This window comes from Odontesthes bonariensis, chromosome 5, assembly GCF_027942865.1.
Source record: "Odontesthes bonariensis isolate fOdoBon6 chromosome 5, fOdoBon6.hap1, whole genome shotgun sequence".
Taxonomy (NCBI): Eukaryota; Metazoa; Chordata; class Actinopteri; order Atheriniformes; family Atherinopsidae; genus Odontesthes; species Odontesthes bonariensis.
Genome location: NC_134510.1, coordinates 252705 through 276143, shown reverse-complemented (window position 1 = coordinate 276143; position 23439 = coordinate 252705). Strand labels below are relative to the sequence as shown.

At 45.5% G+C, this 23439-nt stretch overlaps 1 protein-coding gene across 2 annotated transcripts in view; it reads left to right on the top strand.

Annotated features, from left to right (window-relative positions):
- adcy3a (adenylate cyclase 3a) overlaps positions 1 to 23439 on the top strand; it is a 224088-nt gene that overhangs the window by 11971 nt on the left and 188678 nt on the right. The gene's annotated exons all lie outside the window — the stretch shown is intronic.

Here is a 23439-nt window from a genome sequence, read left to right as displayed (position 1 = left end):
GTACAAAAACTTTAGAATAGACTGTAGAATCTGATTTGTGTTTGGACCTTTTCTGTCCCATTGACCTTTTTGAGCTAACAAAAGTAGCTTTCAAACCTTCAGCCTGTCTTTTGGACTGCATCCTAATAGACTCTTCAAGGAGGTTTTTCCATTGATTAACACTTCTATAGGGAATCTGATCAATGTATCCTTGTTCACAGGCTGTACCTTAGGCTTTAAGTTTAAAAGAAAGAACCTTGAGTCATTACCAGTTATAGACCAATGTCCAATCTCCCTTTAATGTCTAAATTGTTCAGTATTTTTGTATCAGTATCTTTGTTAAGATTTGCATATATTTAGTCTATTTGAAGAGATTCAGTCAAAATTCAGAGCACACCACAGCACTGACACAACACTGGTGGAAGTTACTAATGATGGTTTCAGATAATGGAATTGTGTCTTTGCTTGTTGTGTTAGATCTCAGTGTTGCACTTGATACGGTGGTCAGGACATTCTGTTTCACAGGCTTGAACATGTTTTTGGGATTAAAGGAAGGACATCAAGCTGGTTATCGAGTCCAGTTTGTTCATGGTAAAAAGGGATCTTCCTCACACACCAGTGTGCTTGGGCCATTACTATCCCCTTTATTTATGCTTCTTTTAGGTAATATTATTATAGCTGGCACAGCAAAATTTCCATTGCAATGCCGACACTCAGCTGTACAACAGTAAAAAAGATGGCTGACACAACACCACTTCTTCCCAATGTGCAATTTTAAAGCCAAAATATCAACGTAAAAATGTAAAATCTGTTACCATACTATTAACATTCTATAATGAAATGTGCAATCAAAAAATTAAATCATTAAATTAAAAAATGACAGTTTATAAAAGTGTTACTAATTATGTTGTTACTAAAACACTAAGTGGTGTGACAGACAATACACAATTCTAGAAGGTATACTTCTTAAAAAAATGAACTATAAAACTCTTGAGTTTTCAGTTCCAGAAAGAAACTTAAACTCTGGGTCTGTTACTGCAGTAACTTCCTCTGTTTATTTAATAAAACCTGCCAGCGAGCAGGTTTTATTAAATAAACTCTTGAGTTTATCCCCGTCTCCTCCCTCCTGCTTGTAGAACTTGTATGAACCGGGTAAACATAGGAGGACAACTTCTCTGGTTAGCGGTATTTATTCGGATCAAACATCACGACTGCCCGTCACAGTAGCAGATCTTCAACTGACATATCAACTGTCATATTCAACTGTCATATCCTCTGTGGCACGCGCATTAGATTCATTGTAACAACATTAGGCGCATGCGCACACTACATGAGTGGCTCATGACACTGCTGAGCTGTTACACATGGGGTGTCCGTTTCTCTGAATTCCTGTTGCTATTGAAGCGGAATTAATCAGCACAGCCTTGCGTCGGCAGAGAGTTGCTCACTCTGAGCTTGCTGATAAAACCAGGAGGGGTCGACTCAATGAGAACAGCAGCACTGTTATCAGATCCAGGGTGTGCTCAGTGCAAAATCATTCATTAAAAATGTTTTCCCAGCTAAAGACCGAACGTTTAATAAAGCCAACTTGAGTGTTTTAGAGGTATTATTTGCCCCCTGGTGTTTGGGAGCAGTCTGTGGCACACAAGGTATGTTTACTTTATTTAAAGATCTTTTAGAGTGCAGCTCTCTGTGTTCTGACTGGGTCACATTTCTCCTTCTGTCACCCTACCAGAGCAGCCGTGGCTTCGGCTGTCGAGGCTCAGTTTCACCCCTGACTTGTTAAAATGAATTATTAATAAAATGCACTGAGTGGTCAGCACATGCCGATAAAAGCCATTTATTCAGTGCCAACAAGCTGCTGAATCTTTCCTCTCCTCCTCTGACGGGTGGTACAGGTCCACTGATGAATACAGCTGCATTTTAATAATCCAATAAAGTCCCGTTTCAGAACCTCAGATTGTTGCTTGGACACATCGTTTGAGCCTGTATACAGAACGATGTTTGTCACAGTTGGATATTCATCTGCAATTTCAGGAATTCTCTCCTTCAGATCGTTGACCATATCCCTAGGAAAGCAGAGGACTTTAGTTTTCTTACCGCGCATCCTTTGTACATCATTCCTGGGCCACTTACCGTAGTGGTCATGAGTCTGTGTTATAAGTTTGACGTCATAACATCAAATGGTTGCCAAGATATGGCGTCACTTCCGGTTTGGCGGCGTCAACCTCGAGTTTGATTGGCTTTTATGGAAAATCGGAAGCCTAAACAAAAATTCCACACAATAACTTTTGTGCGGCTTGGTCTGAAAATTCTATGTGCCAAGTTTCGTGGAGATCGGACAATCTGCGTGGCCTGAAATGCTTTTTTAAGCTTTTTAATTAAATTCAAAATGGCGGAAAATGTAGGAATAGCAATTGACGTCATAGGGTGTTTGTTGGACTTGACATGATCCAAGGATTCCAATGATGCCTCATTTGTGAAATTTGGACCAAGTAATCCAAAGTTATTAGGCTGAATGCACTTTAAAATTTGGCGTGTTGGTGGCGCTAGTGAGTAAGCGCTTGGGCCATGACATTTCTTGACTTTGGCTTTGGCACTTGGCTGATTACGTGTGCCAAATTTCACAACTTTCTCGCATTGCGTCAATGGGGCTGCCATAGATAGTGCCACCTATAGGCCTCTTACAGTAGGGGTCTTGAGTCTGTGTTAGAAGTTTGACGTCATAACATGAAATGGTTGCCAAGATATGGCCTCACTTCCGCTTCGGCGGCGTCAACCTCGAATTTGATTGGCTTTTATGGAAAATCGGAATACTAATTAAGAAATTCCAAACAATAACTTTTGTGTGGCTTGGTCTGAAGATTCTATGTGTCAAGTCCCGTCGAGATTGGACAATCTGCGTGGCCTGAAATGCTTTTTTAAGCTTTTTGATTAAATTCAAAATGACGGAAATTGTAGCCATAGGCCAATGACGTCATAGGGTGTGTTGGACTTGTCATGATCCAAGGATTCCAATGATGCCTCATTTGTGAAATTTGGACCAAGTAGTCCAAAGATATGAGCAAAAATGCATTTCTGCTGAATATAGCGCCACCTATAGGCCAGACGTCACCAAATTTCATGGGCCACTTACCGTAGTGGTCATGAGTCTGTGTTATAAGTTTGACGTTATAACCTCAAATGGTTGCCAAGATATGGCGTCACTTCCGGTTTGGCGGCGTCAACCTCGAGTTTGATTGGCTTTTATGGAAAATCGGAAGCCTAATTTAAAATTCCACACACTGGCCCTCATTTATCAAACTTGCGTAAGACGAAAAACGTGCGTAGGTCGTGTGTACGTTCTTTTCTGCGCAAAGGTTGGCATTTATCAAATCCATCGTGAGCGCAGGAAAGATGAAATCGCCACGACAGGTCTGAGGCCGTGTACGCACTTTTCCATTTTGACTTGCGGTGACTGCAATACAGCAGCGTCACTAGTGCGTGCTCAGGAGTCGCAACAAATCCCTTGGTTAAAATTACAGACTTATCACTTTAAAGAAGGCCCATGTTTTATTTGACTTCAACATAAATATAAACATAAACGCAAATTAAATAAATCAAACAAGTACAACTCCGTAATTGGAAGAGTGATGGCTCATTATTCAACCGCGCACCCTCACACCGAACAGGAGAGGCGCTTTAACACTGCGCATTCGCGCACGCGTGCCACTGTGGAGAGGTGTATAGGGCTCCTAAAGCTGGATCTGTCTCTCGGCTGCGGGGGGAACCCTATACGCCCGAAAAGGTATGCAATATTATTATTGCATGCGGGGATCTCCATAACATTGCCCAAAAAAATGGAGTGCCATTTCCAGATGTACATCCAGAGGACCCCGCACCCAGAGATCCCTTCCACCAGCCTGCACAGCCAAGAGCGCTCAGGAGGAGAGAGGAACTTATTCAGCGATTCTGACTTTCGGTAAGCATTCTGTTATTCAAGGAAAAAAGAAAGGAGAACAACGATTTCTTTCAGCATTTATTCTGTGACTTCAGTGTTTCATTTATGTCTTTCAATGTACTGTCGATAGATTGCATGGTGTGTGTTAAAGCCATCATCCACTTCACGATCTCTGTTTGTCTTTCTAGGACCTCTGTGGTTAACACGGCTGGCTGGTGTGACGCTGCAGACCCGGGGGGCAGAGGCAGAGGCTTCGGATGTTGACGGGCCGCGTATTCGTTGCGCGGGTCAGGTTGCCCGGATGCCACTTCGGATTCATCTGTGAATGAAAAATATTAGTTTGATTAGGAACCTCATTTGTGTTGAAAATTAAAGCAACTGTTTTATTTAAACGTCTTGGGTGTGCAGTCATTCTTACCATTCTCGAGCTGTAGCATGGGCGCATCAGTGTCAAGTTTCCCTGAGGACGTAGCTCCGATCACGCCAGCCACCCTCTCCTCCAAGGCAAGGCACTCAAATCCAAACCTGGATCTCCCCCCCCCCCCCCGTTTGTGACATGCTGCGTCGGAGAGCAGCGACCTTCTTTTTCATATCGGACCACTTCTTCCTGATCTTACTGGAGAAAAAGTAAAACATCGCTCAATTTTAGATTTAATTTAATCTGGAGTTTATCACATTTTATTGACCATCACAGTAGGGGAAAATACATAACTCGTCCGGTCTGCGATTTACATCGCCAACGCTGTTGACAGCCGTCCCAGCTGTCAACGCTGTTGGCAGCGTTTCTTTGCCGCCTTTCGTCTATCCATGTCGCAAATTCTAGAGGTGCGGCCTCTCAGCCCCCTTTTGTAGAAGGCGTGGTTAGGATCATTACGATGGATTTCAGCCACCGGATTTATCAACAGCCGCTCGGTCTTACGATGGGATTGGTGTGGTACGCATGTTCTGTAAATCTCACTTGAGCCTCTGCGTACGACGAGTTCTCCGCTCATATCTACGATGCTTTCTACGACGGCTTGATAAATGAGGGCCAATAACTTTTGTGCGGCTTTATCTGAAGAGTCTATGTGCCAAGTTTCGTGAAAATTGGACAATCTCTGTGACCTGAAATGCTTTTTTAAGCTTTTTGATTAAATTCAAAATGGCGGAAAATCTAGATATACGCAAATTGACGTCATAGGGTGCGTTGGACTCGTCATGATCCAAGGATTCCAACGATGCCTTATTTGTGAAATTTGGACCAAGTAGTCCAAAGTTATTAGGCTGAATGCACTTTGAACTTTGGCGTGTTGGTGGCGCTAGAGAGTAAGCTCTTGGGGCATGAAATTTCTTGACTTTGGCTTTGGCGCTTGGCTGATTACGTGTGCTAAATTTCACAACTTTTTACCATAGCGTTCATGGGGCTGCCATAGACTTCAATTGCAGCGGAAAGTAGAGGAAATATAGCTGCAAGCAGCAATGTGGGGGTCCTAGCAGAATGGCACAATAGGGAAGGCTTGGGCTGCTCAGGAAGGCGTCGTGAGTCCATGCACCAAGTTTGGCATCGATACATCAATGCATCGCAGAGATACGGCCAAATGTCCCATTTGTGCGTCGGCATGGAGTTTGATTGGCTACCGCGGTTACACGGAAGTTAAATAAAAAAATCCACATGATAACTTATGTGCGGCTTGGTCTGAAGATTCTATGTGCCAAGTCTCGTGGAGATTGGACAATCTTAGTGGCCTGAAATGCGTTTTGAAGGTTTTTGATTAAATTCAAAATGGCGGACAATCCAAGATGGCGCAAATGACGTCATTAAGTGTGTTGACCTCGTCCTTATCCAGGGATTCTACTGGTACCTCATTTGTGAAATGTGGACCAAGGGGTCCAAAGATATGAGCAAAAATGCATTTTTGCTACATATAGCGCCACCTATAGGCCGAACGTCACCAAACTTCTTGGGCCTCTTACCTTAGCAGTCTTGAGTCTGTGTGATAAGTTTGACGTCATGATATCAAATGGTTGCCAAGATATGACCTCACTTCCGGTTTGGGGGCGTCAACCTCAAGTTTGATTGGCTTTTATGGAAAAACGGAAGCCTAATTAAAAATTCCACACGATAACTTTTGTGCGGCTTGGACTTAAGAGTCTATGTGCCAAGTTTCGTGAAAATTGGACAATCTCTGTGACCTGAAATGCTTTTTTAAGCTTTTTAATTAAATTCAAAATGGCGGAAAATCTAGGCATACGCAAATTGACGTCATAGGGTGCGTTGGACTCGTCGTGATCCAAGGATTCCAAAGATGTCTCATTTGTGAAATTTGGACCAAGTAGTCCAAAGTTATTAGGCTGAATGCACTTTGAACTTTGACGTGTTGGTGGCGCTAGAGAGTACGCTCTTGGGCCATCAAAATTCTTGAGTTTGTGATTGGCACTTGGCTAATTACGTGTGCCAAATTTCACAACTTTCTCCCATTGCGTTCATGGGGCTGCCATAGACTTCAATTGCAGCGGAAACGGATCAATAATAATAGGAAAAGCTACTATCTCAATGGGTTCCTGCAGCTTCGCTGCTAGGACCCCCAATAATTTAAACGAATTTAAAAACAAGCAACAGTCCAGATAAGTTCAAAGATATCGTGCAGATTTCATGCATAGACACACGAGAAAAGAAATGTTTTTAACCTGTTTTTAATCAGCTAAATGCTGCTTCTCCATGTTTAGTCTGGACTCTGGACTGGACCAGCTGACCTGAGTCCTTGGATCTAAGAGCTCTGCTGGGTTTATATTCTCTGAACATATCACAGATGTATTTTGGGCCTTAACCGTTCTGGGATTTGTAAACCAAAATCTATTCTGTGACTGACTGGAAGCCAGAGTAAAAATTTTAAAGCTGCTGTGATGTGTTCAGATCTCTTAAACTCTGACACAGTACGTCTGCTGGGCTGCAGTCGTCTGGTGACAGAGACACATAAAGTTGTGTATCGTCTGCATAACTGTGATAATTGATGTTAAAGTTCTGCAATATCTGACTCAAAGGGAGCATATACAAGTTAAACAGAAGAGGTCCAAGAATTGACCCCTGGGGGTGCATCGACAATCTTGTTCGGCAATATCTCGTAATAGCATCCACATCGGAACATTTCTAGTCTGTGTCCTTGAAAAACACGCATGACTAGATTCCCTTCATTGAACATAAATGAAGCGCCCTCCAAGCAACTATTTTTAGGGACCGAGCAGTGAAACTGCAAGGACCCTATTGTATCTGTAAGGTTTATTAGGGACCGAGCAGTGAAACTGCAAGGACCCTATTGTATCTGTAAGGATTATTAGGGACCGAGCAGTGAAACTGCAAGGACCCTATTGTATCTGTAAGGTTTATGAGGGACCGAGCAGGAACTGCAAGGACCCTATTGTATCTGTAAGGTTTATTAGGGACCGAGCAGTGAAACTGCAAGGACCCTATTGTATCTGTAAGGTTTATTATTTTTAGGGACCGAGCAGTGAAACTGCAAGGACCCTATTGTATCTGTAAGGTTTATTAGGGACCGAGCAGTGAAACTGCAAGGACCCTATTGTATCTGTAAGGTTTATTAGGGACCGAGCAGTGAAACTGCAAGGACCCTATTGTATCTGTAAGGTTTATTAGGGACCGAGCAGTGAAACTGCAAGGACCCTATTGTATCTGTAAGGATTATTAGGGACCGAGCAGTGAAACTGCAAGGACCCTATTGTATCTGTAAGGATTATTATTAGGGACCGAGCAGTGAAACTGCAAGGACCCTATTGTATCTGTAAGGTTTATTAGGGACCGAGCAGTGAAACTGCAAGGACCCTATTGTATCTGTAAGGTTTATTATTATTATTAGGGACCGAGCAGTGAAACTGCAAGGACCCTATTGTATCTGTAAGGTTTATTAGGGACCGAGCAGTGAAACTGCAAGGACCCTATTGTATCTGTAAGGTTTATTATTAGGGACCGAGCAGTGAAACTGCAAGGACCCTATTGTATCTGTAAGGTTTATTATTAGGGACCGAGCAGTGAAACTGCAAGGACCCTATTGTATCTGTAAGGTTTATTATTATTAGGGACCGAGCAGTGAAACTGCAAGGACCCTATTGTATCTGTAAGGTTTATTAGGGACCGAGCAGTGAAACTGCAAGGACCCTATTGTATCTGTAAGGTTTATTATTATTATTCTTTCTTTCTTTCTTTCTTTCTTTCTTATTCTTTGCAAAAGGTATGCGAAAACTCAGGAAATTTTGCGAGCGCCACGTGCCGGTCGACGACATGAAAGAATCTAAACTTTATATTTTTGGTAGTCGCTCATTGGCTCTGTAGCGCCCCCTACGATGGTTAAAAATTGTCCCCGCAATAGGATTAGTTTTGCGTGGGACGACGAAATTCGGTACACTCATTCATCATGCCAAGACGCACAAAAAAGTCTCATGCCGCCATGGTCCCACGTCCACAGGAAGTCGGCCATTTTGGATGGAAAGTGCGTTTTCGTGCCATTTTTGACCGATTCCACGCCTTGCTTAAGATCGAACTTGTCCTACAGATTTAATGCTACAGACTTCAAACTTGGCCAGGTTACTCTTAAGACATGGAGGGAAAAATTCATTGGCCAACTTTTTCAAAACTTAAAGGGCGTGGCCGTGGCGACGCCTCAAAGTTTGATGACTCGCCATCACTCGCCACGAAAAATTAAGTCGCTTATAACTTCCACATACATAATCCAATCTTTCCCAAAGTTCAACCGGTGATTGCTGGACCCAGCCTGAACGCGCACCTATAAAATAGTGACATCCACCTATAGCGCCACCTGCTGGTGGTTGGAAATGTCTTTTTTTTTCCACACCTCGCATTTGATCGAACTCCTCCTACATATTTAATGCTAAACGCTTCAAACTTGGCCAGGCTACTCTTAGGACATGCGCCGAAAAAATCATTGGCCAACTTTTTCAAAACTTAAAGGGCGTGGCCGTGGCGACGCCTCAAATTTATGACGCGCCATAAAAAATTAAGTCGCTTATAATTCCCACATACATTATCCAATCTGTCCCAAACTTCATACGGTGAATGCTGGACCCAGCATGAACGTGCACATATAAAAAAGTGATATCCACCTACAGCGCCACCTAATGGTGGTCGGAAACTTCATTGTTTTCCACACCTCGCATTTGATCAAACTCCTCCTACATATTTCATGCTAAACGCTTCAAACTTGGCCAGGCTACTCTTAGGACATGGGCCGAAAAAATCATTGGCCAACTTTTTCAAAACTTAAAGGGCGTGGCCGTGGCGACGCCTCAAATTTATGACGCGCCATAAAAAATTAAGTCGCTTATAACTCCCACATACATTATCCAATCTGTCCCAAACTTCATACGGTGAATGCTGGACCCAGCCTGAACGTGCACATATAAAAAAGTGATATCCACCTACAGCGCCACCTAATGGTGGTCGGAAACTTCATTGTTTTCCACACCTCTTATTTGATCAAACTCCTACTACATATTTCATGCTAAAATCTTCAAACTTGGCCAGGTTACTCTTAAGACATGAGGGCAAAACTTCCTGGAGAAACTTTTACAAACTCTGAACGGTGTGGGCGTGGCCAGAGGTGAAAATCGTGTGATGGCGTTTGTAATATGAAAGCCTTCTCATCATCGCAAAGTCATGGAAGTTGGTACACACGTCCACCCTGACGACCTCGTACGTATGTAAAGGGTATTGTGTGTGGGCGGAGCAAAATGGCTCAGTGGCGCCCCCTAGAAATTTTAAAAAACCCCTCTGCAATGGGGTTATTGTGTGCTCGTACGTACGCAATGGGAATCGTGCGTGTGGGCAGAGCTGCGCGACTACGGCGTCCAGAGCATAACCAACGTGCGCACATCCCAACGTACGCACACTCGGTCCCGCTCACAGCTGCTTGCAGCTTTCTAGTTATTATTATTCTTATTCTTTGCAAAAGGTATGCGAAAACTCAGGAAATTTTGCAAGCGCCACGTGCCAGTCGACGACATGAAAGAATCTAAACATTATATCTTTGGGAGTTGCTCATTGGCTCTGTAGCGCCCCCTACGGTGCATAAAAATGGTCCCCTTAATAGGATTAGTTTCGCGTGGGACGACGAAATTCGGTACACTCATTCATCATGCCCAGACGCACCAAAAAGTCTCTTGCCATCACGGTGCCACGTACACAGGAAGGCGGCCATTTTGGATGGAAAGTGCGTTTTCGTGCCATTTTTGGCCGATTCCACGCCTTGCATAAGATCGAACTTGTCCTACAGATTTCATGCTACAGACTTCAAACTTGGCCAGGTTACTCTCAAGACATGGGGGGAGAAATTCATGGAGAAACTTTTTCAAAACTTAAAGGGCGTGGGCGTGGCAACTCCTCAAAGTTCGATGACTCGCCATCACTCGCCACAACAAATGAAGTCGCTTATAACTCCCACATACATTATCCAATCTGTCCCAAACTTCATACGGTGAATGCTGGACCCAGCCTGAACGCGTACATATTATCATAACGACATCCACCTATAGCGCCACCTGCTGGTGGTCGGAAACATCTCTTTTTTTCCACATCTCGCATTTGATCGAACTCGTCCTACAGATTTAATGCTACAAGCTTCAAACTTGGCCAGGTTACTCTTAAGACATGGGGGGAAAGAGTCATGGAGAAACTTTTTCAAACCTCAAAGGGCGTGGCCGTGGCGACGCCTCAAAGTTATGACTCATCATGAAAAATTAAGTCGCTTATAACTTCCACATACATTATCCAATCTGTCCCAAACTTCATACGGTGATAGCTGGACCCAGCCTGAATGCGCATAGATAAAATAGTGACATCCACCAACAGCGCCACCTGCTGGTGGTCAGAAACGTCTTTTTTTTCCATACCTCACATTTTATCAAACTCCTCCCCCAGATTTAATGCTACAAGCTTCAAACTTAGCCAAGTTACTCTTAAGACATGGAGGCAACAATTCATGGAGAAACTTTTCCAAACTCTGAACGGTGTGGGCGTGGCCATGCGGTGAAAATCGTGTGATGGCGTTTGTGATTTGAAAGCCTTATCATCATCTCAAGGTAATGAAACTTGGTACACACGTCCACCCTGACGACCTCGTACGTATGTAAAGGGTATCGTGTGTGGGCGGAGAAAAATGGCTCAGTGGCGCCCCCTAGAAATTTTCAAAAACCCCTCCGCATTGGGGTTATGCTGTGCTCGTAAGTACACAGCGGGTATCGTGCGTGTGGGCAGAGCTGCAGCTCCAGCGTCCAGCGCATGCCCAACGTACGCACATCCCAACGTACGCACACCTCGGTCCCGCTCACAGCTGCTTGCAGCTTTCTAGTTATTAGGCCCGAGCAGCTAAGCGCTGCGAAGGCCTATTGTAACTGAAGGATTTCACTATTCTTATTATTAGGCCCGAGCAGCTAAGCGCTGCGAAGGCCTATTGTAACTGAAGGATTTCACTATTATTTTTTTTTTTTTTATTCTTATGATTCTTTTTCTTTTCCGCGCGGAATCGTAAATGGGGAGGCCTGAACGTATTCGAAAACTCCTGAAACTTTGCCCAAAATTGTCCCCCGCGTGAAACTGCATGATTTTATTGGAGTCGAAAGTGGGCGTCGCCAAACTGCTCTACAGCGCCACCTAACGTGAGATAGCTCGAACCGTACGTCGTAGAGATCTGAAACTCGGTACGTATGTAGATCGCCTCAAATCAAGAACAAAAGTCTCTTGGAGGTATGCTCTAAAACGTACAAGGAGGCGGCCATCTTGGGTCAAAGGGCAAATTTTGGCCATTTTTCATATTTACACACCTCGCAGGAAAATTTTCACGCCCCAGGGATTTTGAGCTACGGACTTCATCTTTGGTCAGTTAGCTGTTAAGGGATGGGGGAACAAAAGTTATCAGAAGACTTGAGTTTTTGAGCATGTTTAGGGGGCTTGGCCAAGCGGCGAACTTGACGTACTCGCCAGTGTAAACGAAACGCTATAACTTTCACCTAAAAAGTTTATTCTGCACCAAACTTGGTATGAGTCATCCATGTTGGATGGCCGACAATCCTACGTGGTCATATGCTGACGTCATCTAAGCCCCGCCCCCTCAGAACAGGAAGTCACTTTTTTTACTTGGAAAGCTCCATTTCTGGCCCCCTTCACCTAATCAACATGATCTTGTGTCAGAATACAGAAAACAAGTTGGTCTCACTTGCTTTAAAGCACCAAAAGTTTTCAGTTGAAGGCGTGGCTATGGCTGCTTGGTGAAGTCAGACATCACGCCGTTACCATACGTTTGGCTCTAAATTCTACAGTTTTTAGCCGAGATGCACCAAACTCACTGGGATCGATCCTAATCCGCCCCCCAACAGGTGTGCGGTCAAATATTTGATGGGCGTCGCCTATAGCCTCCACAGCGCCCCCTAGAACAACTAAAAACATCAGCCCCAAGCCATGCTTTCACCGACAATCATGAAACTCAGCACACCTGTGCGTCTTGTCAGGACCTACAAAATAGTGTGGGCGTGGCTTAATGGCAAATTCCAATCCCTCGCCGTTTGCATACGTTCAGCTCTAAATCTCACATGCATCATCCGATTTGCACCAAACTAGATATGAATGACCTTTGTTAACCTCTAAAGAGCCCAATAGGATTATATTGGAGTGTGACTCCAGTGCGCCCCCTAGATAATATAAACAGCTATATCTCCTTGAGACATCATCCGATCTGCACCATATTTTTTGTGCATCAATACGGAGCAGCGCTTGAAACGTTGGCGTGGTATAATTCTGACGTCGCTAAACCCCGTCCCCACAAAACAGGAAGTGACGGTAACTCCTGTCTGGAAGGTGACATATCGCTCCAACTTTGAACACGTGCCACTGGTGTCGTACTGACGTGGACTGAAGGCGATTTTGGAGATTCGTCGCATGCTCCGCCCGGTAGACGGGCGCGGGAGACGCGTGACGGCGTCGATGATCACGTCGGGGCGGCGGTGCCGGCGGTCAGGCGGTCGCATGGCCGGAGCTGCGCTTGGCTGCGAGGGCCGTTATCACTGCTTGCAGTTCTTGTTAGGCCCGAGCAGCTAAGCGCTGCGAAGGCCTATTGTAACTGAAGGATTTCACTATTATTATTATTATGATTCTTACTTCTTCTCCACGCGGTATCGCAAATGGGGGGGCCTTAACGTATTCGAAAACTCAGCAAACTTTACCCAAAATTGTCCCCCGCGTGAAATCACATGTTTTTAATGGAGTTGAAAGTGGGCGTGGCCAAACTGCTCTACAGCGCCACCTAACGTGAGATAGCCCGAACCGTACGTCGTAGAGATCTGAAACTCGGTATGTATGTAGATCGCCTCACATCAAGAACAAAAGTCTCTTGGAGGTATGCTCTAAATCGTACAAGGAGGCGGCCATTTTAGGTCAAAGGGCAAATTTTGGCCATTTTTCATATTTACACACCTCGCAGGAAAATTTTCACGCCCCAGGGATTTTGAGCTACGGACTTCATCTTTGGTCGGTATGCAGTTAAGGGATGGGGGAACAAAAGTTATCAGAAGACTTGAGTTTTTGAGCATGTTTAGGGGGCTTGGCCAAGCGGCGAACTTGGCGTACTCGCCAGTGTAAACGAAACGCTATAACTTTCACGTAAAGAGTTAAATCTGTACCAAACTTGGTATGAGTCATCCATGTTGGATGCATAACAATCCTACGTGGTCATATGCTGACGTCATCTAAGCCCCGCCCCCTCAGACCAGGAAGTCTCTTTTTTTACTTGGAAAGCTCCATCTCTGGCCCCCTTCACCTAATCAACATGATCTTGTGTCAGAATACAGATAACAAGTTGGTCTCACTTGCTTTAAAGCGCCAACAGTTTTCAGTTCAAGGCGTGGCCGTAGTGATGAGGTCTGAGTATGCACGCCGTTACCATACGTTTGAAAACAAAATTCTACAGTTTTGAGCCGAGATGCACCAAACTCACTGGGATGGATCTTAATCCACCCCCCAACAGGTGTGTAGTCCAATATTTGATGGGCGTGGCCTAATGCCTCCACAGCGCCCCCTAGAACATCTAAAAAAATCAGCCCCAAGCCATGCTTTCACCGACAATCATGAAACTCAGCACACCTGTGCATTTTGTCAGGACCTACAAAAAAGTGTCTTGGAGCCCTGGTCCAAACCCAACAGGAAGTCCGCCATTTTGGACCAAAGTCGCCATTTAGTCTCTTAAACAGACGTTGTATTTGAGCTCCTCCTACAGCTTTTAACGTGGGGACTTCATACTCACTGAGCAGAGTCTTGAGGCATTGAAGAGCAAAAGTTATCAAAGGTTTTTGCCTACATCACAGTATGTGGGCGTGGCTAAGCGTCAAAATCTGACCTTTCGCCATGAAACATCATGATGGAATAACTTCCACATGCAAGGTCATGGGTTGATGAAACTTTCTGTGTGTCTTAACAGACCAGCTGTAATCACATTCACATCGTCTTTGCTGACGTCACTAAGCCCCGCCCCCTTTGAACAGGACATGAGCTGTGTTTTACATTGCACCTAAATTCATGCAGGTTTAAGGCTGCGTTTGATGAAATTCAACAACATGATGCTGAATCCTTTCACCACCGGCTGAAGCCTGTGGGCTTGGCACAATCCCTCGCCATTTGCATACGGTCGACTCTAAATCTAACATGCATCATCCGATTTACACCAAACTAGATATGAATGACCTTTGTTAACCTCTAAAGAGCCCAATAGGATTATATTGGAGTTTGACTCTAGTGCGCCCCCTAGATCATTTAAACAGCTATATCTCCTTGAGACATCATCCGATCTGCACCATATTTTTTGTGCATCATTACGGAGCAGCGCTTGACATGTTGGCGTGGTATATTTCTGACGTCGCTAAACCCCGCCCCCACAAAACAGGAAGTGACGGTAACTCCTGTCTGGAAGGTGAGATATCGTTCCAACTTTGAACACGTGCCACTGGTGTCGTACTGACGTGGACTGAAGGCGATTTGAGAGATTCGTCGCACGCTCCGCCCGGTGGACGGGCGCGGGAGACGCGGGACGGCGTCGATGACCACGTCGGGGCGGCAGTGCCGGCGGTCAGGCGGTCGCAAGGCCGGAGCTGCGCTTGGCTGCGAGGGCCGTTATCACTGCTTGCAGTTCTTGTTATTATTATTATGATTCTTTTTCTTTTCCGCACGGAATCGCAAATGGGGATGCCTTAACGTATTCGAAAACTCCTGAAACTTTGCCCAAAATTGTCCCCCGCGTGAAACTGCATGATTTTAATGGAGTCGAAAGTGGGCGTCGCCAAACTGCTCTACAGCGCCACCTAACGTGAGATAGACCGAACCGTACGTCGTAGAGATCTGAAACTCGGTATGTATGTAGATCGCCTCAAATCAAGAACAAAAGTCTCTTGGAGGTATGCTCTAAAACGTACAAGGAGGCGGCCATTTTGGGTCAAAGGGCAAATTTTGGCCATTTTTCATATTTACACACCTCGCAGGAAAATTTTCACGCCCCAGGGATTTTGAGCTACGGACTTCATCTTTGGTCAATATGCAGTTAAGGGATGGGGGCACAAAAGTTATCAGAAGACTTGAGTTTTTGAGCATGTTTAGGGGGCTTGGCCAAGCGGCGAACTTGGCGTACTCGCCAGTGTAAACGAAACGCTATAACTTTCACCTAAAAAGCTTAATCTGCACCAAACTTGGTATGAGTCATCCATGTTGGATGCATGTCAATCCTATGTGGTCATATGGTGACGTCATCTAAGCCCCGCCCCCTCAGAACAGGAAGTCACTTTTTTTACTTGGAAAGCTCCATCTCTGGCCCCCTTCACCTAATCAACATGATCTTGTGTCAGAATACAGATAACAAGTTGGTCTAACTTGCTTTAAAGCCCCAAAAGTTTTCAGTTGAAGGCGTGGCTATGGCTGCTTGGTGAAATCAGACATCACGCCGTTACCATACGTTTGGCTCTAAATTCTACAGTTTTTAGCCGAGATGCACCAAACTCACTGGGATCGATCCTAATCCGCCCCCCAACAGGTGTGCAGTCCAATATTTGATGGGCGTGGCCTAATGCCTCCACAGCGCCCCCTAGAACATCTAAAAACATCAGATCCAAGCCATGCTTTCACCGACAATCGTGAAACTCAGTACACCTGTGCGTCTTGTCAGGACCTACAAAATAGTGTGGGCGTGGCGAGAATGGCACATTCCAATCCCTCGCCGTTTGCATACGTTCGGCTCTAAATCTCACATGCATCATCCGATTTGCACCAAACTAGATATGAATGACCTTTGTTAACATCTAAAGAGCCCGATAGGATTATATTGGAGTGTGACTCCATTGCGCCCCCTAGATAATATAAACAGCTATATCTCCTTGAGACATCGTCCGATCTGCACCATATTTTTTGTGCACCAATACGGAGCGGCGCTTGAAACGTTGGCGTGGTATATTTCTGACGTCGCTAATCCCCGCCCCCACAAAACAGGAAGTGACGGTAACTCCTGTCTGGAAGGTGAGATATCGCTCCAACTTTGAACACGTGCACCTGGTGTCGTAATGACGTGGACTGAAGGCGATTTGGGAGATTTGTCGCACGCACCGCCCGGTTGACGGGCGCGTGAGACGCGTGACGGCGTCGATGACCACGTCGGGGCGGCGGTGCCGGCGGTCAGGCGGTCGCAAGGCCGGAGCTGCGCTTGTTAGGCCCGAGCAGCTAAGCGCTGCGAAGGCCTATTGTAACTGAAGGATTTCACTATTATTATTGTTTTTTTTTTTTTTTTCTTATGATTCTTTTTCTTCTCCACGCGGAATCGCGAATGGGGAGGCCTGAACGTATTCGAAAACTCACCAAACTTTGCCCAAAATTGTCCCCCGCGTGAAATCACATGTTTTTAATGGAGTCGAAATTGGGCGTGGCCAAACTGCTCTACAGCGCCACCTAACGTGAGATAGACCGAACCGTACGTCGTAGAGATCTGAAACTCGGTATGTATGTAGATCGCCTCAAATCAAGAACAAAAGTCTCTTGGAGGTATGCTCTAAAACGTACAAGGAGGCGGCCATTTTGGGTCAAAGGGCAAATTTTGGCCATTTTTCATATTTACACACCTCGCAGGAAAATTTTCACGCCCCAGGGATTTTGAGCTACGGACTTCATCTTTGGTCAATATGCAGTTAAGGGATGGGGGAACAAAAGTTATCAGAAGACTTGAGTTTTTGAGCATGTTTAGGGGGCTTGGCCAAGCGGCGAACTTGGCGTACTCGCCAGTGTAAACGAAACGCTATAACTTTCACGTAAAAAGTTTATTCTGCACCAAACTTGGTATGAGTCATCCATGTTGGATGCTAGTCAATCCTATGTGGTCATATGCTGACGTCATCTAAGCCCCGCCCCCTCAGAACAGGAAGTCCCTTTTTTTACTTGGAAAGCTCCATCTCTGGCCCCCTTCACCTAATCACCATGATCTTGTGTCAGAATACAGATAACAAGTTGGTCTAACTAGCTTTAAAGCACCAACAGTTTTCAGTTGAAGGCGTGGCTATGGCGGCTTGTTGAAGTAAGACATCACGCCGTTACCATACGTTTGGCTCTAAATTCTACAGTTTTGAGCCCAGATGCACCAAACTCACTGGGATCGATCCTAATCCACCCCCCAACAGGTGTGCAGTCCAATATTTGATGGGCGTGGCCTAATGCCTCCACAGCGCCCCCTAGAACATCTAAAAACATCAGATCCAAGCCATGCTTTCACCGACAATCATGAAACTCAGCACACCTGTGCGTCTTGTCAGGACCTACAAAATAGTGTGGGCGTGGCAGAATGGCACATTCCAATCCCTCGCCGTTTGCATACGGTCGCCTCTATATCTCACACGCATCATCCGATTTGCACCAAACTAGATATGAATGACCTTTGTTAACCTCTAAAGAGCCCAATAGGATTATATTGGAGTGTGACTCAAGTGCGCCCCCTAGATCATTTAAACAGCTATATCTCCTTGAGACATCATCCGATCTGCACCATATTTTTTCTGCATCATTACGGGGCAGCGCTTCACACGTTGGCGTGGTACATTTGTGACGTCGCTAAACCCCACCCCCACAAAACAGGAAGTGACGGTAATTCCTGTCTGGAAGGTGAGATATCGCTCCAACCTTGAACACGTGCCACTGGTGTCATACTGACGTTGACTGAAGGCGATTTGAGAGATTCGTCGCACGCTCCGCCCGGTGGACGGGCGCGGGAGACGCGCGACGGTGTCGATGACCACGTCGGGGTGGCGGTGCCGGCAATCAGGCGGTCGCAAGGCCGGAGCTGCGCTTGGCTGCGAGGGCCGTTATCACTGCTTGCAGTTCTTGTTATTATTATTCTTATTCTTTGCAAAAGGTATGCGAAAACTCAGGAAATTTTGCGAGCGCCACGTGCTAGTCGACGACATGAAAGAATCTAAACATTATATCTTTGGGAGTTGCTCATTGGCTCTGTAGCGCCCCCTACGATGCTTAAAAATGGTGCCCGCAATGGGGTTAGTTTCGCGTAGGACAATGAAATTCGGTACACTCATTCACCATGCCCAGACGCACAAAAAAGTCTCTTGCCGCCATGGTCCCACGTACACAGGAAGGCGGCCATTTTGGATGGAAAGTGCGTTTTCGTGCCATTTTTGGCCGATTCCACGCCTTGCTTAAGATCGAACTTGTCCTACAGATTTAATGCTACAGACTTCAAACTTGGCCAGGTTACTCTTAAGACATGGGGGGGGGAATTCATGGAGAAACTTTTTCAAAACTTAAAGGGCGTGGGCGTGGCAACTCCTCAAAGTTCGATGACTCGCCATCACTCGCCACAAAAAATGAAGTCGCTTATAACTCCCACATACATTATCCAATCTGTCCCAAACTTCATACGGTGAATGCTGGACCCAGCCTGAACGCGTACATATTATCATAACGACATCCACCTATAGCGCCACCTGCTGGGGGTTGGAAACATCTCTTTTTTTCCACATCTCGCATTTGATCGAACTCGTCCTACAGATTTAATGCTACAAGCTTCAAACTTGGCCAGATTACTCTTAAGACAAGGGGGAAAAGAGTCATGGAGAAACTTTTTCAAACCTCAAAGGGCGTGGCCGTGGCGACGCCTCAAAGTTATGACTCACCATGAAGAATTAAGTCGCTTATAACTTCCACACTCATTATCCAATCTGTCCCAAACTTCATACGGTGAATGCTGGACCAAGCCTGAACGCGTACATATTATCATAGTGACATCCTCCTATAGCGCCACCTGCTGGTGGTCGGAAATGTCATTTTTTGCCACACCTCACATTTTATAAAACTCCTCCTACAGATTTAATGCTACAAGCTTCAAACTTAGCCAGGTTACTCTTAAGACATGGGGGCAAAAATTCATGGAGAAACTTTTCCAAACTCTGAACAATTCGGGCGTGGTCAGGCGGTGAAAATCGTGTGATGGTGTTTGTGATTTGAAAGCCTTATCATCATCACAACGTCATGAAACTTGGCACACACGTCCATCCTGAACACCTCGTACGTATGTGAAGGGTATCGTGTGTGGAAGGAGCAAAGTGGCTCAGTGGCGCCCCCTAGGGTACTTAAAAATGGTCCACACATTGGGGTTAGTTTTGCGTGGGACGACGAAATTCGGTACACTCATTCATCATGCCCAGACGCACAAAAAAGTCTCATGCCGCCATGGTCCCACGTCCACAGGAAGTCGGCCATTTTGGATGGAAAGTGCGTTTTCGTGCCATTTTTGACCGATTCTACACCTTGTATAAGATCGAACTTGTCCTACAGATTTAATGCTACAGACTTCAAACTTGGCCAGGTTACTCTTAAGACATGGGGGGAAAAATTCATGGAGAAACTTTTTCAAACCTCAAAGGGCGTGGGCGTGGCGACGCCTCAAAGTTTGATGACTCGCCATCACTCGCCACAACAAATTAAGTTGCTTATAACTCCCACATACATTATCCAATCTGTCCCAAACTTCATACGGTGAATGCTGGACCCAGCCTGAACGCGTACATATTATCATAGTGACATCCACCCATAGCGCCACCTGCTGGTGGTTGGAAACATCTTTTTTTTTCACACCTCGCATTTGATCAAACTCCTCCTACATATTTAATGCTAAAATCTTCAAACTTGGCCAGGTTACTCTTAAGCTAGGGGGGAAGAAAACTCTTGAGAAGCTTTTCCAAACTCTGAACGGTGTGGGCGTGGCCAGGCGGTGACAATCGTGTGATGGCGTTTGTGATTTGAAAGCCTTATCATCATCGCAACTTAATGAAACTTGGCACACACGTCCACCCTGATGACCTCGTTCGTATGTGAAGGGTATCGTGTGTGGGCTGAGCAAAATGGCTCAGTGGCGCCCCCTAGAAATTTTCAAAAACCCCTCCTCATTGGAGTTATTATGTGCTCGTACGTACGCAGAGGGTATTGTGTGTGTGGGCAGAGCTGCGGCTCCAGCGTCCAGCGCATGCCCCAACGTGCGCACATCCCAACGTACGCACACCTCGGTCCCGCTCACAGCTGCTTGCAGCTTTCTAGTTATTATTAGGGACCGAGCAGTGAAACTGCAAGGACCCTATTGTATCTGTAAGGTTTATTATTATTATTATTATTCTTATTCTTTGCAAAAGGTATGCGAAAACTCAGGAAATTTTGCGAGCGCCACGTGCTAGTCGACGACATGAAAGAATCTAAACATTATATCTTTGGGAGTTGCTCATTGGCTCTGTAGCGCCCCCTACGATGCTTAAAAATGGTCCCCGCAATAGGATTAGTTTCGCGTGGGACGACGAAATTCGGTGCACTCATTCATCATGCCCAGACGCAAAAAAAAGTCTCTTGCCACCATGGTCCCACGTACACAGGAAGGCGGCCATTTTGGATGGAAAGTGCGTTTTCGTGCCATTTTTGACCGATTCCACGCCTTGCTTAAGATCGAACTTGTCCTACAGATTTAATGCTACAGACTTCAAACTTGGCCAGGTTACTCTTAAGACATGGAGGGAAAAATTTCATTGGCCAACTTTTTCAAAACTTAAAGGGCGTGGCCGTGGCGACGCCTCAAAGTTTGATGACTCGCCATCACTCGCCACAAAAAATGAAGTCGCTTATAACTTCCACATACATAATCCAATCTTTCCCAAAGTTCAACCGGTGATTGCTGGACCCAGCCTGAACGCGCACATGTAAAATAGTGACATCCACCTATAGCGCCACCTGCTGGTGGTTGGAAATGTCTTTTTTTTTCCACACCTCGCATTTGATCAAACTCCTCCTACAGATTTCATGCTACAAGCTTCAAACTTGGCCAGGTTACTCTTAAGACATGGGGGGAAAAAATCATTGGCCAACTTTTTCAAACCTCAAAGGGCGTGGCCGTGGCGACGCCTCAAATTTATGACTCGCCATAAAAAATTAAGTCGCCTATAACTCCCACATACATTATCCAATCTGTCCCAAACTTGATAAGGTGAATGCTGGACCCAACCTGAACGCGCACATATAAGATAGTGATATACACCTACAGCGCCACCTACTGGTGATCGGAAACGTCTTTTTTTTTCCACACCTCTTCTTTGATCAAACTCCTCCTACATATTTCATGCTAAAATCTTCAAACTTGGCCAGGTTACTCTTAAGACATGAGGGCAAAACTTCATGGAGAAACCTTTCCAAACTCTGAACGGTGTGGGCGTGGCCAGAGGTGAAAATCGTGTGATGGCGTTTGTAATATGAAAGCCTTATCATCATCGTAAAGTCATGAAACTTGGTACACACGTCCATCCTGACGACCTCGTACGTATGTAAAGGGTATTGTGTGTGGGCGGAGCAAAATGGCTCAGTGGCGCCCCCTAGAAATGTTCAAAAACCCCTATGCATTGGGGTTATTGCGTGCTCGTACGTACGCAATGGAAATCGTGCGTGTGGGCAGAGCTGCGCGACTACGGCGTCCAGCTCCAGCCCCAACGTACGCACATTCCAACGTACGCACACCTCGGTCCCGCTTACAGCTGCTTGCAGCTTTCTAGTTATTCTTCTTATTCTTTGCAAAAGGTATGCGAAAACTCAGGAAATTTTGCGAGCGCCACGTGCTAGTCGACGACATGAAAGAATCTAAACATTATATCTTTGGGAGTTGCTCATTGGCTCTGTAGCGCCCCCTACGATGCTTAAAAATGGTGCCCGCAATGGGGTTAGTTTCGCGTAGGACAATGAAATTCGGTACACTCATTCACCATGCCCAGACGCACAAAAAAGTCTCTTGCCGCCATGGTCCCACGTACACAGGAAGGCGGCCATTTTGGATGGAAAGTGCGTTTTCGTGCCATTTTTGACCGATTCCACGCCTTGCTTAAGATCGAACTTGTCCTACAGATGTAATGCTACAAACTTCAAACTTGGCCAGGTTACTCTTAAGACATAGGGGGGGGGATTCATGGAGAAACTTTTTCATAACTTAAAGGGCGTGGGCGTGGCAACTCCTCAAAGTTTGATGACTCGCCATCACTCGCCACAAAAAATGAAGTCGCTTATAACTCCCACATACATTATCCAATCTGTCCCAAACTTCATACGGTGAATGCTGGACCCAGCCTGAATGCGTACATATTATCATAACGACATCCACCTATAGCGCCACCTGCTGGGGGTTGGTAACATCTCTTTTTTTCCACATCTCGCATTTGATCGAACTCGTCCTACAGATTTAATGCTACAAGCTTGAAACTTGGCCAGATTACTCTTAAGACATGGGGGGAAAGAGTCATGGAGAAACTTTTTCAAACCTCAAAGGGCGTGGCCGTGGCGACGCCTCAAAGTTATGACTCGCCATGAAGAATTAAGTCGCTTATAACTTCCACACTCATTATCCAATCTGTCCCAAACTTCATACAGTGAATGCTGGACCCAGCTTGAACGCGTACATATTATCATAGTGACATCCTCCTATAGCGCCACCTGCTGGTGGTCGGAAATGTCTTTTTTTGCCACACCTCACATTTTATAAAACTCCTCCTACAGATTTAATGCTACAAGCTTCAAACTTAGCCAGGTTACTCTTAAGACATGGGGGCAAAATTTCATGGAGAAACTTTTCCAAACTCTGAACAATTCGGGCGTGGCCAGGCGGTGAAAATCGTGTGATGGTGTTTGTGATTTGAAAGCCTTATCATCATCACAACGTCATGAAACTTGGCACACACGTCCATCCTGAACACCTCGTACGTATGTGAAGGGTATCGTATGTGGGCGGAGCAAAGTGGCTCAGTGGCGCCCCCTAGGGTACTTAAAAATGGTCCACACATTGGGGTTAGTTTTGCGTGGGACGACGAAATTCGGTACACTCATTCATCATGCCCAGACGCACAAAAAAGTCTTATGCCGCCATGGTCCCACATCCACAGGAAGGCGGCCATTTTTGATGGAAAGTGCGTTTTCG